Source organism: Taudactylus pleione, unplaced genomic scaffold (genome assembly GCF_031769625.1).
Source record: "Taudactylus pleione unplaced genomic scaffold, aTauple2 ptg000108l, whole genome shotgun sequence".
Taxonomy (NCBI): domain Eukaryota; kingdom Metazoa; phylum Chordata; class Amphibia; order Anura; family Myobatrachidae; genus Taudactylus; species Taudactylus pleione.
In genome coordinates, this window is record NW_028284510.1 from 2,635,635 (window position 1) to 2,653,325 (window position 17,691).

Below are 17,691 nucleotides of genomic sequence, written 5' to 3' on the forward strand. Positions count from 1 at the left end.
TCCCTCCCCACTCAGCACCTATAGGTTCTCTTCCCAACACTGGTGCCCACACAATCTCTCCACTCTATTCCTCTCGGTCCCCAAAATTAATCTCAAATACTCGTTACAGTAATCCTGATAATCTCCTTCACATCTCTCCCTTTATCCTGTACACTCTGGAATGCCAGCTTGGTCCATAATAAACTGGTACCCACCCATGACCTTTTCATCTCCAAGAACTTGCATCTCCTTGCCATTACTGAAACCTAGATTTCACCCTCTGTCACCACTTCTGCTGCAGCTCTCTCCTCTGGGGGCCTCACCTTCTCTCACACCCATTGGCCCAGGGGTCACCATGGTGGTGGTGCTGGGGTCTTTCTATCCCCTGCTTACAGCTACCAACTTATACCCCCTGAACTATCCCTTACATCTCTACATTTGAGGTTCATGCTATATGCCTCTTCCAACCAGCACACCTTACTATCCCCCTGGCCCTCCCTCCAAATTCCTTGATAACTTTGCTTCCTGGCTCCCTCACTTTCTCTCCTCAGACCTTCCCTCCATTATCCTATGTGACTTCAATATTCCAATTGATATCCCCACTGAATCCTCTACTTCCAAACTCCTTGCAAAAGTGTTCATGAACCGCCGAGTGACAATGGTTAAAGTCACGCTCAAAAGCAGATTTTCTCCATTTCAAATGTATGCTTTCATCATACAGTGCTGCCCTTTCCCTCTCTAAACAGTCATATTTCAAGCACCTCATCTCCTCCCAGTCCTCAAATCCCCAGCGTCTCTTCACCACCTTGAACTCACTCCTCTGCCCATCCCCTCCTCACCTTCCCTTGTTGCTCTATGCCCTTGACTTTGGTACCTACTTTACATCTAAAATTGACTCCATATGTCAGGATATCATATCCCACCAGTCCCCTTGCATGACACCTCCTCTTTTGCAGGTCATCCCTCCCCTTCCATTTTACCTATGCTGACATCATCAGCTCTTTTGACCTCCATTATAATCTCTATGCTGATGATACTAAGATCTACCTTTCCTCTCCTGAAATCTCTCCCTCTCTCCTCACTCATATCTCCAACTGTATCTCTGCAATCTCTTCCTGGATGCCCCATCGATTTCTTAAACTTAATATGTCTAAGACTGAGATGATGATCTTCCCACCCTCCCACATAACCTCACCTCTCACTATGTATTTATCAGTTGATGCACAACTATCTCCTGTAGCCCCAAAGTGCACTGTCTTGGAGTTACCCTAGACTCATCCCTCTCCTTCAAACCACATATCCAGAGCCTCTCATAGTCCTTTCATTTCCATCTCAAAAATATTTCCAGGATCAGACCCTTTCTCAGCCAGGATGCTACTAAGACCCGAATACACTCACCGGTCATCTTCAGACTGGATTACTATAACCTCCTCCTATCTGGCCTCCCCAACTCCTATCTTTCTCCTCTCCAGTCTGTCCTCAATGCTGCCACTCAACTCATCTTTCTCTCCAAATGCTCTACATCTGCCTCCCCTTTCTTACAAGCCCTCCACTGGCTCCCCTTCCCCTTCAGAACCCAATTCAAGGTTCTCACCTTTGTTTACAAAGCCCTCTCCCAATCCTCTCCCGTTTACATCTCTGACCTCATCTCCCTTCACACTCCTGTCCTCCCTCTTCGTTAAACAAATGCACACTGCCTCTCCTGCCAACTGATTACTTCCTCCCACTCCCGCCTCCAAAACTTTGCCCATGCTGCTCACCACCTTTGGACTCTCTCCCTCTCCCTGTCAGACTCTCCACCACTCTACAATCCTTCAAATGGGCTCTCAAGACTCACTACTTCCTCAATGCTTTCCAGCACTCATCCTAACTTGCTGCTACATGCTCCCTTCTCCCTGTCTTCCCCATCTGTATTGTCTTTCCCTCTGCTTGAGAATGTACGCTCTTGCCAGCAGGGCCCTCTACCCTATTGTGCTTCTTCTTACCTTATTTTCATCTACTTCTTACACACCACTAGGACACCTAACACTTGGTTGCTTATGCTCTGTTGCTTATTTTGGTGTTATGGCCACCAATGTATCAATGTATATTATCCATGTCCTTGTCCTGCATTGTATTGTATTGTACTATAAGTCACTTTTTGGGTTATGTGCTTTGTAAGGCGCTGCGCCATATAAATAAATGATAATAATAATAAATAATAATAAACCGGGAATTCTTCTCTACGCAAAGGACAACTCTTTTGGAAGGGCTGTCCTTTGCATTTTTGTAAACAAATTTTCACTAGGGATGTGCCGGATCGCATTTGTTCGGATTTTTCTTCCAAATTAAAATTTTTACTGCCAAAACTCGGGTCTCAGAAAGAGGCAAAATGTAATCTTTCATGGACAAGCATCATCTTTCATGCACCTTTGTCCAGGAATGATGATGTTTGTCAATGAAAGATGACGTTTTGCCTCTTTTTGAGACCCGATTTTTGGCGGGACAAAAAATCTGAATTTGGCGGGAAAATCCAAACTAATTCGAGCCTGCACATCTCTATTTTTTACATGGATAATGTCGTTATTAATGCAGAAAGCGGCGGCAGTCATAATTCTTAAAGGCTCACTGCACTTCCAACCTTGGGGTTTAACCTTGCTCAGGCAGATTGTCTATGCCTTACACTGTCCTTTCTGAAGTTCTTAGGCAAGCATTCATCAATAGCATTTATAGTTTTTGGATGAAAATAAATTAAACTTATATTTATGTTTAATATGACAAAGTTGCTTGTGTTAGGGCCAATGGCCCTCATTCAGAGCCACACGTTAACAACAGTACGCTCGTTGCGTTCCGATGTTGACTAACCGCGCATGCGTCGGTGTTACACTGCGCATGTGCGTACGGCAGATTGCGAGCTTTTTTTCTCTCGTTCCTAAAATAGCGTACAGGAAGTGACATGTCAAATGTGATTGACAGAACAGGGCGTTTTTGGGTGTTGACGGGGGTGGAGATGAAAAAACGCAGACGTGGCGAGGCGTTTTTGGGGCGTACATACATTAGCAGATGCGAACGTGAAATGTGTTCGGACCGTCTCATACGTCACTGGAACATCCGCTTTCCCTTCAAAATGCTCGCACAGCTTAGGGTCAGGATTACTCGACCACATTGGCGATGGCCTTCTCCTCCGTCCCGGGACTCAACGATGGTGCTGCGATTAATCGCGGCTGGTCAGTAAAGTAATTAGTGTTGGATTGAAAACCGGCTTGGTATGTGTTTGGAAAGCAGTTTATTGGGATAGCACAAAAGCGTACGCAGGTGGAAATCAGAGCTGCTAATGTCATGATTACACAATCAATTAGCGTACATTTTTGGTGTTTTATTTTGGCCACAATTTGTTGGTTATGGCCTATTGTAACAATAATGTCATCATGTTTTAATTAGCTCCCCTTTTTTTTGGTTTACTGTGGAATTTGCATCGCTATGTGATTTTTTAAACGTTCCTTAAAGAGGCCTTTTTTTTTTTTTAAGAGGGTCAGTTTTTGCCTTTAGGGCCAGGATTAAATGTAACCCATTTGTACAATAATGTCACAATACAATGTCAGTTTTTTGTTTTAAATTTATTGTTTAAACACAAACAAATTGGCCTAATATTTTGTTGCCTTTTTTTTGGGGCAAAGATATTTGTTAAAAAAAAAAAAAAAGCCATAACTAGTAACATAAACGTAAATACCAAAATTAAAAACATTTCACAAGAAAGGAGAGGGAAGTTTTGACCAGAAAGGAATATGAGCCAAGCACAGAAGGAGTGTGGGAAAAGTCGCCATTGCTGTCACCGTTTTCTCGCCCGTTTGGCTGGGTGAGGGTGGGCGCCAGACCGGGTCCGGGATGCCATCGGGCTGGCCTGTCCAGAGGCAGATGTTGTGGCCTCTGGACTAGGCACAGGGCTAGGCACATTTGGAGGATTGGCTGATGTTGTGCCAGAGGTGGAGGATCCGGATGTTCCGGCAGGAAGGGAGGTCGGCTCCACCATGTGCTGGCGAACGAGCTGCTCCAGGGCATCGGCGATGCGGATGTTGGCCCTGGTATTTTCCGCCAGGGCCTGAGCAATGGTCACGTTGGCCGCAGCATTTTGCTCCAGGGCCTCAGCCACCCGTATCAGACTGGCGTCCATCCTCTGCAGACTCTCCGTATGGAAATCCGATTTAAAATTGAGTTCTGTGAGGAGGCCCACTGCCTGCGAGGGGGCACGCCCTGGACTGGCTTCTGCAGGGTCCTCAGCCGGATGTACTGGTTCCTCCCCTGCAGAGCCAGCAGAAATTCTGCGGCCAAGGCTCCCCTCTGGAGCAGACTCATCCGCCTCTGTCTCTGTTAGGAAAAATGCGAAAAGACTCACATTAGAATCTACATATTGGCACAATAGCATTTCAGAGTTGGTGACATCACAAGACTTACCTTGGCCAACATGAGGAGCCGCAAAGTCTGGCATGTCCGTATCCATGTTGGACACGCCAAACACCTCCACAGCCTGCACACACCCCTGTGCCAGCTCTTCTAAGTCTGTCAACTCCAATGACACAGGGGTGGGACCCCCACCTGTCCCCCTTGCATGCCTAGCCCTGTCGGCAAGTTTTTGCTTGAGACGATATTTGAAGTCTGCCCATCTGTGGAATGAAATTAGAACCATTATCCTTTTTTTTACAATGGGGTTTGTTTATAGGATGGGAAAGTGTTTACTTACCGCCGTTTGACATCCCGGGCTAGACGGACATAATCACCCACCCTATTGACAGCAACGGCGACCTCCTCCCACATTCTCCACTTCTGGCTTTGGCTCATATTCCTGGCTGCCTGGGGCAGGATGTCAACGCACTTCTGGATCAAAACCTCCATCTCCTTGCTTGTGAAATGTGGCTGCCTTTTTTTTTTGGCAGCTTTGGCGGGTTGACTGGGGCCAGCAGTCTCTTCCATGTCATCCTCCTCACCTATTTGGGTAAATATGCAGATTTAGCCACTTCACAACTTGCACAATATTATGTTTTAAAAGAATCATTGAGACAAAATGCATGAAGGCCTTACCGCCGGAATTTTGGCCATTGTTTCCCTGGTCTGAAGCCATGTCTCTGCTTCCAGAATGAAATCAACCAGAAATTAAATGTGATTTCGTGACGTATTTATACATGCGTCCTTAGTTTGCGGCCGCATCATTGATTGTGCGTCCCTATGATTCATCCTTAATTTGTGCGGGAAAATAAACACTATTTATGGCTTGGTGTGTGTGGAGTCGAGGTTGCGTTGTTGGATTGTTGGCGGTTAAGTTGGTTTGATTTTGTTGTTTGCGGTTGGAGGATTTGGCGGTGTTTGTATTTTTTTTGGTTTGCTACAGTTGTTTTGGTTTTCCGTTCGCATTTTTTTGGTTTATTTTTTGCCATCGTTTCCTGATTTGGTAAGTTTTGTGCAGTCTAATTTGTGGCCAATTGGTGTCTACTTCTGGTTTTTTGTTTGATATTTTTTTTTTAACACTAATTTCATCTATTTAGTTTGTTTTGGCTTTCGGACCCAAAGACCTTTTTGAGGGCAATCTTATATATTCGATTTTGGTAAGTCGATTATTTTTCTTGCATTTGCGAACTAATTAACGCATTTTTGACTGTTGGTGTAGTGACTTGCATTTGCGAACTAATTAACGCATTTTTGACTGTTGGTGTAGTGACTTGCATTTGCGAAATAATTAACGCATTTTTGACTGTTGGTGTAGTGACTTGCATTTGCAAAATAATTAACGCATTTTTGACTGTTGGTGTAGTGACTTGCATTTGCGAAATAATTAACGCATTTTTGACTGTTGGTGTAGTGACTTGCATTTGCGAACTAATTAACGCATTTTTCGAGGCTTATTCATCATGTAAACCAGTTTTGCTTTTCCCTTTTCCATTTTTGGGGTCCATTTGACCCCTATTTGACGTACGGTGTGCAATGTCGTTTTCATCGATGGCCAAATGTGTGTTTCGCCTATTTTATGTGTTGGCTTGCACCAATTTGACAAACATAAAATCACCCTCTAAATTTTTGATGTCTCATTTTTGGCTTTTTTACAGTTTATACGTATCATGACAATACCCCGGCATGTAAGCAGCTATGGATGGTATCATAAAGCTAAGTTGTTTTATGTTACTTTTGGGGTGGCTCAAAAGCCTTACATTGTAAACTTTGAATTTCAGGTAGATCTGGGGCGAATTGTTCTGGCCCTGCTCCCGGAAGACGACCAACCTCAAACTCGTCCCAGGCGTAGGCATCGTAGGCATGCAAGGCCCCAGATATTTCGAACACGTGTCACCCTTTTTGGAATGCCCGATGATGAGGTTTTAAGACGCTACCGTCTACCTCCCAAAATCATCATAGACACTCTCTCATTAATAGAAAGTGATCTTGAGCGGCAAATTGACAGTCCAACAGCAATACCACCACTGACGCAATTTATGGCGGTGTTACATTTCTGTGCCTCAGGATCTTTTCAAACAACGGTGGGAATAGTGGCGGGCATCTCCCAATCCTCCTTTTCCCGGATCCTGAGGGCAGTGATGGAGGCACTTTTCAAGCACCTCCATCATTTTATTAAAATGCCTTTGGATATGGGTGCCCCTAGTGTGGCCAAGGCCAATTTTTACCAAATAGCTGGCTTCCCACACATCATAGGGGTTGTGGATGGTACTCACATACCACTTCAGCCTCCAGCACGGCTGGAGGCAATATTTAGAAACCGTAAACACTATCACTCCCTGAATGTAATGGTGGTATGTGATGCCTCCCTCCAGATCCTGTCCCTGAATGCTAGATTACCAGGAAGTGCTCATGACTCCTTCGTCATCCGGCAATCAGGGATATGGCAGAAATTAACCAACCTACAAGCTGGTGATGCGTGGCTTCTGGGTAAGTGGAGACCTTTAGTACATAACAATGTTAAGCTTGATACACAGTGTTCCTGATGTTGTCTATTTTTTTTCACAGGAGACAGTGGATACCCTTGCATGTCCTGGCTGCTCACTCCTTATTTGGCTCCCACACCAGGGCCACAAAGTGCGTATAATTCCGCACTTACAGCCACCAGGCAAGTGGTGGAGCGCTGTATCGGCCTTTTAAAAGGCCGATTCAGATGCCTCCACCGCTCTGGTGGCGAGCTCATGTATGTGCTGGATATGGTGTCTAAAATTGTGGTCCTGTGTGGGATATTTCACAACATTGCCATAAGGAGTGGTGTCCCAATGCAGCCAGAGGATGCCTTACCTGAGGATGGCCCCCCCGAGGTTGGTCGGAGGTCAGTATGTGGGGGGGCCATACGCGATGATGTTGTGGCCAGATTTTTTAGGTAAGTTGTAACAAAACTACAGTGTTTATACCTAATGTGTTTGTGTTTGTTTGCGAACATCTAATTTTGTGTTTTTTTTCTCACCATCTTCTGTTTGTTCACATAATCTTTGGCACTCCAACGCTCACTACTTCCTGCTACCCTTACCAAACCTGGATCTGGTCCTTTTGGGCATATATTCTGGAACCCATATCGCAACGCCATGTTTGTGGAATCATGTTGGCATGGTCCTTCGTCAACCAGTTCTTGATTTTTTGTTTTTATTTAATTATTTCTTGGTATGTGTTGTATTTGAATTTATCACTGTGTTCTTTTTTTGGGAGTGACCACTTTGTTTTCTCTGTTATGTTGTGAATAAATGTTTGGAGAGTGAAATGGTCTTCCTTTTTTGGGACGTTAACAGCAAGTGTAACCAGGTTAACACAAGTTACATTTGACTAAGGGGTAATCCAGTACTGACGCCAGTTGAGCTAAACTGAAATATGTTTTCAGCTTCCCAACCCACACCAAAAGGAAGCCTGGCCCAACCTTGGGATTTGTAAGATTGGCCTAAGCAGCTTGCGCACCAACTAGGAACCTGTAAAATGTAGAAACATGTAATTGACACTACACCCAAAAAGGGAAATGACATTGTTACTGTTATGTGTTTCTTGTGTCTGTTTGACATACAAAGACAAAACACAATCTAACTTTTAAAAAAGGGAAATCCTTGCAGGAACAGTCTACTTATGTCAGGCTAAACTATCTTGGTTTTGGATTTAAAAAATGAGCCAGAACGTATATTTGTATGAAAAAATTTATTTTGAAAAGTTAACAAAAATAAAAAAACTACTGGCGAAGGAGGCCAGACAGCCGGTCGAGGGCCACAAGAATGCCAATTACATGTTGGCGCATCTGGCCAACACAATCCGCCACCTCTTGCCGACGCCTCTGTTCCTCTGTGGGTGAGAAAAGTGTGTGGGTTAATACAACAATAGGGAATCCACATTAAAAAAACAAAAACACAACGAAATCACTCCTAAACCTAAAAAAAAAAAAAAAAGGGGGGGGCTGGCAAAAATACAAGGCCTATGTACAAATTCCCACAGGTGTGATATGTGTATGTTGAAATCACCAGGAAGAGGTAAAGGCAAACTGCTAAATCACCAAAAGTCAAGCCACAAAAACATGAAGAAAGGCACGACACATGATTACATACAAACAGTTTGTGCTTTAAAAAAAAACAAAATAAAAACATACCGGGAGCCAAAACGGGAGCTCCGGAAATGCCTCCATGATCCTCCTCGGAGGATCCGTCATTCCCCAAAGAATGGGGAGGAGTTATGATGGACTCCGGGGAGGGGGTAATTGGAAGAGGGGTGGGTGGAGGAGAGGGGGAAGTGGGACGGAGGGGAAGGAGGCCCGACATTTCCGGGAGAGGGTCTGGGAAGGATGGGGAGGAGTGGGGAATAGGGGAAAGATTTGGGGGGGAGTGTTGGCTGGGGGTTGGGGATAGTGGCCGGGAACGCCGTCTGGACGGACGGTGACGGCGGAGTCTTGGCTGTCCCCCTAAAATATGTCAAAGAAATTGCGGTTAGTTTATGGACAAATCCGGGGACCAAAACTAAAAAAAAAACACAACCCAAAAAATAAGCCAAATAGGAGTAGAATGAATAAATCAGAAATAGAGGGAAAACATGCACACGCAGATATGAGTACAAATAATAAATAGGACAGACAGGAAAACATGCACACGCAGATATGAGTACAAATAATAAATAGGACAGACAGGAAAACATGCAGACGCAGATATGAGTACAAATAATAAATAGGACAGACAGGAAAACATGCACACGCAGTTTGCCCCACAAACACAAACATTAAAACCACAATACATAACACTTACTTTCCTCGATCTGCATGCGAAAGCATGCCAGCAAGCGGGGCGTTCGCCGTTGCAGGTCGGACCACCTGCGCTCCAGCTGCCCGATGTTGCGGCGTGAGCTGAAGGACCGCAGGCGGGACCGTGCCTCCGCATACGCGGAGCGCTTCTGCCGGTTGGTGATGGGTGGAGGCTGGCTGGTGATCCGGCGATCCATGACCTCCGTAAGCACCAGCAGCTCGCGCCTGGTGAATGCGGAGGCTCTCATGATGGCAATGGTGTTTTTCTTAAAAATCATTTTTGATAAAGTGTGTAAAAATTTTCTGATTGGCTAATGTATTTTGGAAATTAACAGGAGCAATTTTATTGGTTAGTGTATGAGTCATGTGTTCGACAGGGCCAGAAATCTCTGGAGAGTTATGATAGGCTTGATGCAGTGACATGCGTAAGCAAATTTAAATAAAGAAATGAACCCAGGGAAATATGCGGGGATCCACAGCAATAGAACAATTGTTTAATTGTGGTTCACATGTTTTTTGAACAATAAATCGAATGTTTCATCCGTACGTATTCTGCGGGTAAACACAAACACGGACAAGAGTAAAGTTTCTTGCATTGTGTTGAAAAAAAACAAACAATTAAGCTAATTGATACATTGATTGGCATGATACGATTGATGGAGGTAGGCAGAATAAAGGAGCAGGTAATCGACATCTGACAAGGCCACTTCCTGTTTATACTTGTGCGTGCGTTCCTTTCAAGCCATTTCGGGGATGTACGCTCGCTATTTCGTACGCTCGTTAGTTAGAGGAGGGGTCGTCAGAGTTTAGGGAGGAATTTTAGATGCGAACGAAAATACGAGCGAGCCATTGAATTTAAATATTTTTGTACGTACGCCTAACGTACGTGCGCCCGCTTGCGAGTGGGTCTGAATCAGGGCCAATGTTCCTTTTACTTGCTTGAAAATAAATGATTGAAGAAGCCACTTTTTCCAATGTTTTTTCCAATGTGTATATCCCTGTTATGTTATGTTTTGATATTATCCTTATTTAGTATATTTTTAAAAAGCAAATGTTACTGATGTTACTCCTGCACATGGAGACGTTTATCTGGGCACAGTTTATCTGTGTACAGAGATGAGAGTACTAAAACGGAGAAGACTAAATATAAACTGTGAGATATAAGTTTTTATTATTATAATGCAAAAAATACAAATCTGTGAAAAACGAATTATACAAAAGCATTGCTCATTTCAAAAATCAACATAAAATATTAGTCTACTCCCCTGGAATGATTGGAATAATTTTGGGGAGTTCCACCAGATTTCTAAGAGAGTAAACCATCCTCCAGGATCCAGCCTACTTCCCTAATTTCCTAGTGAAGTGGTCGGGCCATGATGCCATGTTTACTGTCAGCTAGGGGGCCGTGATGATGCAAATGACATCACCCTGCCTCCCGCACTTTCCCCTAGGGCTGCTTTGATCTCCCAGAGGCGAGGTCCAAAAATTAGCTGTATAAAGTAGGCAAGTGAGCAGTATCCTTCTTCATGAAAAATCATAATAAAAGTGCTCATGTCTGATGGAGATCAACAGTGCAGTAATATATTTTCATATTTACTAACCTTGTATAAACCTACTTTAATTATTGTTTTAATTAAATAGGATATGTAGAATGAAACTATGACAGTTACTTAAAAAGCATTTGACAGATCTTTTAATCACAATATTAAAGGAAATCTGATATTGTTATTAAAAGTTAGTGTAATATTTACAAACAGTGGTAATTTACTATAGCAAGTTATGCATATTATTTATTCTTATTTAATAGAAACAACTAGGTTATATATTTTTTTGAATGAACACATAAAAAAATATTATTTACCTACTACAGTGGTACAGAATGTCGTCAGTGACTAAAAGTCATCATTCATCATGTCAACAAGGATTAGGATTATTGTTAGGATGTGGTTAGAGTAATGTTTAGGGTTAGGGTAGGGTTAGGCTGTGGTTAGGGTTAGAGTAGGGTTAGCCCGCAGTTAGGGTTAGGCTGCGGTTAGGCTACAGTTGTCGACATGGACAAAAAGTCATCATTCAACATGACAACAATGACAGAATGTTAACATGTCATAATGTTGACATTGAAAACGTCGACAGACACTTTTAGCCAATTTTAGGGTTAGAGTTAGGGTTAGGCCGCAGTTAGGGTAGAGTTAGACTGCAGTTAGGGTTAAGCTGCATTAATTGTTCGGTTGACGCTAGGGTTCGGCTGCAGTTATGGTTAGGTTGCCATTAGGGTTAGACTGCAGTTTGGGTTAGGTTGCATTTAGGGTTTGGCTGCGCTTAGGCTATTTGTTTAGGGTTAAGCTGCAGTTAGGGTTAGGGTAAGGTTAATGTTAGGCTGCAGTTAGGGTTAAGGAAGGGTTAGGCTGCAGTTAGGGTAAGGTTAGGGTTAGGCTGCGGTAGGCTGTGGTTAAGCTACAGTTAAGGATATGCTGTGATTAGGATTATTGTTAGACTGTGGTTAGGGTTGTGTTAAGTGTTAGGGTTGGGTTAGGCTGCGGTTAGGGTAAGGTTAGGGTTAGGCTGCTGTTAGGGTTAGGGTAGGGTTAGCCTACAGTTAGGGTTAGGCTGCAGTTAGGCTACAGTTAAGGTTAGGCTGCGGTTAGGGTCAGGGTTCGGCTGAGGTTTGGGATAGACTGCACTAAGTTACAGTTAGAGTTAGACAATGTTTAGGGTTTTGTTTATGGTTAAGCTGCAGTTAGGGTTAGGGTAAGGTTAGGGTTATGTTTAGGGTTAGGGTAGGGTTAGGATAAGGTTAGGGTAAGGTTAGGGTTATGCTGCAGTTAGGGTTAGGTTGCATTTAGGCTACAGTTAGAGTTAGGCTGCGGTTAGGGTTTTGTTTAGGGTTACGTTTCAGCTAGGGTTAGGGTAAGGTTAGTGTTATGTTTAGGATTAGGGTAAGGTTAGGGTTAAGATGTGTTTAGGCTAGTTAAAGTTAGGCTGTGGTTAGGGTTTGTTTAGGTTTAGTGTTAAGCTGCAGTTAGCATTAGGGTTAAGCTGCTATTAGCGTTGGCTGAGTTAGGGTTAGGATTAAGGTTAGTTATATCAGGTAGACAAAACCATGCGGTCGACATGAAGACTATCATCATTCACAATGTTGATATTATGGGATTGTTGACATTGTGCATGTCAACATTTTATATGGCAACTTACAGTCCATGTCAACATTTTGAATAACAACATTCAGACCATGTCGACATTCTTTTGTTAACATTCTGAATGTTGACCTTTGTTTACCGCACCAAGTACAATGTAATTTGCATTTGTTTGCAGTGCACAAATCAACTGTAACAGCAAAAAGCATGCTAATGATCTATGTGTTTTACATTATACACAATTACAATAGTTGCTTGTAAATGGGCAGGAACGGATGCTAGTAAATCCCCCATCCATAGCTCTCCAAAGACAAGACTACATAGGAATGGATTAAATTAGCCACAATAATTTACCATGTGAGGAAAAGGGTGGTAGCCTCATACTTATATGCCCCAGGCTATTTAATTACATCCCCTTTTCCTCATATGGTCAAAATTGCAGCTAACGTGCATTAATTCCTAGACAAGAACCAGGAGTTATGAGTTATCACATTTAGGGCACCCATGATAAGGGCACTTACTGCAGTTTTCTGTTCGTACTTCCCTCAGGCTCAGAGAGAAATCATAGTTAAATGCAGCCTGCAGGCTTATCTCTGGCTGCTGAGGATTGTAATTGACTAGCCCCAGCCGACCAAAGAGCCCACCCATAATTACTGCAGCTTATTGAATCTGACCCATAGAAGGATAGAGATGCTGTATTCAAAGCAACATGCAACATATGTACAGAATATTTAAGAATATCATCTATATAACATCTTTGTGTGCTCTTTCACAAAATATTCAGACTAATGAAGACTCCAAACGTAATGTTGGAAATGTGCTGGTGGCATTGTCCAAATAGTTAATCTCGGATCGCTAATTCAAAGCATTTTCCAACATGGCAGGTAAGGACTTTACAAAACTTTTCTTGAAATCGTGGGAAAAGAAAACATAGAGCAAGGGGTTGATGCAGCTGCTGAAGTAAGCCAAGCAGATGGAAACTTCTGTAATGACAACATCAGCTCTGAAGTATTCTATATTAAGAGTTATTAATGGCCACGTGTGATATGGAAACCAGCAGATGAAAAAGCACCCTATGACAGCAGTGATAACTCGGAGAGGTCTGTGAGACCGTTTTGTTTTTTTAAGTACTCTTATCTTAAATAACAATATGCCATATGATGTTAAGATGATGGCAAATGGGAATGCAAATATGCAGATATTTTTTGTAATTAACATTGTGTTTCTTCTATCTACAAAAAAATTCAATTATTTAGTATAACACTCAGTAAGAAATTCAAGCCCATGGTTAATACTAGTTAGTAGGCACATAAACCAGACCAGTACAGCTATGATATTGGCTAACCTGGGTGTCCTATGTAGTTTGGTCCAAATTGGCCTACAAACTGAAACACAACGGTCAATGCTGATGACGGTCATGAAATGGACACTGCTCAACATGTTTATGAAGAAAATCATTTTACCAGCCTTACATAGGAAGTGATCGTAAGGAATTTCCCAATACACAGACCACTCAGAAATACGTATAGGGAGAGAAATACATGTAACAAAGTCAGCAATAGCCAAGTTTAGGAACCACACGGCACTGACTGTCTTCATCTTGAAACCAGCAATCCAGATGACTAAACCGTTTCCTACTGTCCCCAATATCATAGTCACACTGTACCATGTAATGGATATTGTTCTTATAATGTTTATTAAATTGTAATATGCAGTATATTCCTTAAGACCTTCAAGGTACGTTGTGTTGTCATCATCGTTGAAGGTAGAATTGAGCCAGATGTCTCCAGTAAAATTCCTAAAAACATAATGAACTAATTTACTCATTACTGTAGTAAAATAATTTATTAAAGCAAAATAGGAAGCATGGTAACATAATCATTAGCTTTATGCATCACAGCAGTGACTCAAAAGTGTGTATGTACATGTGGCAGGGGATATAGATTGTAAACTCCATTGGGGCAGTGACTGTGAGGATGTCGGAATTAATATTCCCAACTATTTCTGGAAATGTGAGGTTCTCACTTATACAAATTTAATGTCATGATGCCCAAACCACAGAGCACAATAACTTGACACCGTCATTGTCCCAGCTCTCACTACATGCAGTCTCTAACATATGGAAATACAGGAGCTCATTCAGAGTCGGTCGTGAGCGCTGAGCGCTCATGACCGACTCGATGTTGCCCCACTGCACATGCGCACGACGGAGCTGGCTCCGTCGTGCACATGCGCGAGACCCGGCTAACGACGGGTGATCCGTCATTAGGGGTCTCGTAGCAGACGGGGCGAGCTGTCGATGTTGAGTGACAGCTCGCCCCATTTGCTGGGCAGGCCGGGAGCGTGCCTGGCCAAACGGAGATGTTCCTATCGGAACGCTTGCCATTTGGGGGCGGCCCAACTGACATCATCAGTGATGTCAGTGGGGAGCTTCCTGCTCGATCAGAGCAGGAAGCTCCCTGGGGCTTAAGGTTGACAAGACCCTACCTTAGGGTCTCGTCGTAAGCCCCGATGGTCGCAATGGTCTTGACCATCGTGACCATCACCCTTGTCGGTCATTAGAGCTGTGGGTGTTAACCCACAGCCTAACGACCGACATGGAGGCGGCCGTTCAGGATGCAAGCGGCCGCCCTGTTTCAGAACGACCGCTTGCATCCTACGACCGCCTCTGAATGAGGCCCACAATGTGGATTGCTATTTCAGGTATTGGCAAGGTAAAAGTGGAATGCCTAAAAAGTTTAGAAACATTAAGGAACAGTTTGTTTCACTTAAAAAATGCACAGGAATGTCACATATTGCACCTTGGTGTTCTGCAAGTATTCTGAAAATTATAATAAAGGACATTAATATGTAATCTTTCAGAACATATGATATTTTGTGATGGTATGCTCCTCTTGTTGCAGCCCTGTGACCAAATTGTAGGAGAAAATCTGGATAAACCATAGAGTAAAAGAAAAACACACAATCTAGCGCTGGTTAATCCCACAGCTGTTTTAAATCCACAATAAGACTGCTGATTCAACTTCAAGATAGTCTGTACCTTACCTATCAGATATGCAACAAAGACAAAAAATGATATAGAATAATGAAGCGCTGTCTCAATATTTAGCAATAAAAAAGTATTTAATCATAAAAGGTATGAAAATAAAAAAGTGTATACTACCAGGAAAACCTGGTGACATGTAATATAATATATAATACCTAAAAGACTGATCTAACACATATGTATGCTATTATGGCAGATACAATGTAGCAGATAATTAAGCAGTGGTATCTGACAACTATAACTGTGCTGAGATAGCACTATGATACAATATGAAACATTCCAACAGTGCCATTCACCATATAATAATTATTATTGAAACAATTTGAACCAATAAAACAACAAGGTTTGCCACATTAGAAGATTTAGATATATCCAGTTTAAAAGGTTTGTGTCCAAGAATTTTTCAGGACTAGGGGTGTTTTCTGGCTTTAACACGCCAGCATTTCATGAAATCTTTATGTGGCAAGCTGAGTAATCATATAGAGTGTCAATGACATGAAGTGTGGCAGTATTAGCGATTTTCGTGGAATAAGTTCCAATATATGAACTCTTCCAGGATATATGGAGACTGGAGAAAAGAACCAATCAGCAGCATTTACTGCTGCAAATACGCGGTGCACTCACATTTTTAAGATCAATCTTTCCTCCTTTGGTGGCTGGTGTTGGGTCCGTATAGAGTGTCAAAAGCGGTATCGCTAGGCGCTGATGTCCGGTGGGGTAGCCGGCATAGACGATGTTATCACACTCGCAGCTTGATGCTGTGAAAAGCCTTCTACGTGTTTCTCCGCCTTAAGGTCAGTCAGCGGCTTCTTCAGGAAGCTTCCACAAATCTGTCAACACACCTACGACATACAAACAGAACACTTAGCCTACATGGAAATGACCTATTACTGTTCGTTTGCCTGCAAGTGGACATGTAACTAAGATGCCTATGACCCATAATTGTGTATGCTTAGCTGAGGGGCATGAGCCAAAAAGATCTGCACACAAAATGGACATGTGTGCATCTCTGAATCATTGTCCTTTGTGCTCTCAAGCTAAAATTAGCTTTTTATTGCAGGTGAAGATATTTAAATGAGCTTCAAGATGTAGAGAGTACACAGTTACCGGGGTGCTTTTATTGACAACCACAGATTTTTTGCATCCCTGCGAGAGGACTTATGTTTTACAACTCCATCAAGGTTATGAAGATTGGTCTTGGCCTATACTGTATTTGTTCTCCGGTGGAGCTTGCATTTTTTTGTGTGCCCAAAGAGAATTCAGACTAAACATAGTGGGGCTTACATGTTATGATGCCCTTTGAACCTCTGTTGTTTATACTGCCTATGCTACTCTCATATATTGTAGATGCACCTTTAGTGAAACATTGCCACCTGAAATATATATTGTTATCACATCATTTTCATTGATGTAGATGGTTACAAATTATGGTACTGTATGCCTCAACATCTGAACCATGTTGCACTACTCCATGTGTTTCTGTGCACCATGTCCCTGTCTATCACTCACCCTGTTCTACTAGACCCACCCATCTTATAGTTGCCCAATCTCCTAGGATATCTGGGAGACTCTTTTGGTTCCTGTTATAGCAGACAATTTTCCAGCATGTTACCTATTCTCCCAAGTGGGCAGGGCAAGGGGTACAATGACATGATTTGCTATGAATTGCATTATCCCGGCTCCTCCCCTATGCCCTAATGCTGCATATCATGGCATAAGGTTGCGGGTCTGTGATAAAGTAAATTGTAGCACCCCTCATACCTGGACCTGCAATCAACAGGTTTCCCAGAGGCCTCCCAGTAAAAGTTGGTAAGTATGACCTCCCCCATGTAACCATTAGTGTGTGGCCAGGTTTTGCAATTACTATATGCAATGAACTGATGGAAGATTTAAGTGAATAGTTCATTGAGTTCTAGTCAGATGGATTGGATGACTCCAATAAATTTTTTGTATCTGAAAATAATATACCGTAAAACAGACACTGTACAACATGACTAGATAGCAAACAAATGATAAGACATACGTGTTTGACCTTCTATCCATAGAAGAAGACGTCATGACCGCTTTCACCCTATAAAGAGAATTATAACATGTATAAGAAACTTAGTAAATCTAAAAGGAGCAGAGCAAATACTATAGATGGATTTTCAACTGAAAACTAAGTATTTAAAAATATGAATTCATCATGTAATAGAATAATTAACAATATACAGAGATTATTTTACTGCATTTACTACATATAGTTACATTTGAAGAAAGTGCCCCAGCAAAAACTAATGTTATATCCTGAATCCTACAGTATTCTTGTC

At 42.5% G+C, this 17,691-nt stretch overlaps 1 pseudogene; it reads right to left on the reverse strand.

The window, feature by feature from the left end:
- Positions 1–12,658: 12,658 nt before the first annotated feature.
- On the reverse strand, positions 12,659–16,091 carry LOC148525441 (formyl peptide receptor 2-like; annotated as a pseudogene).
- Positions 16,092–17,691: the final 1,600 nt, after the last annotated feature.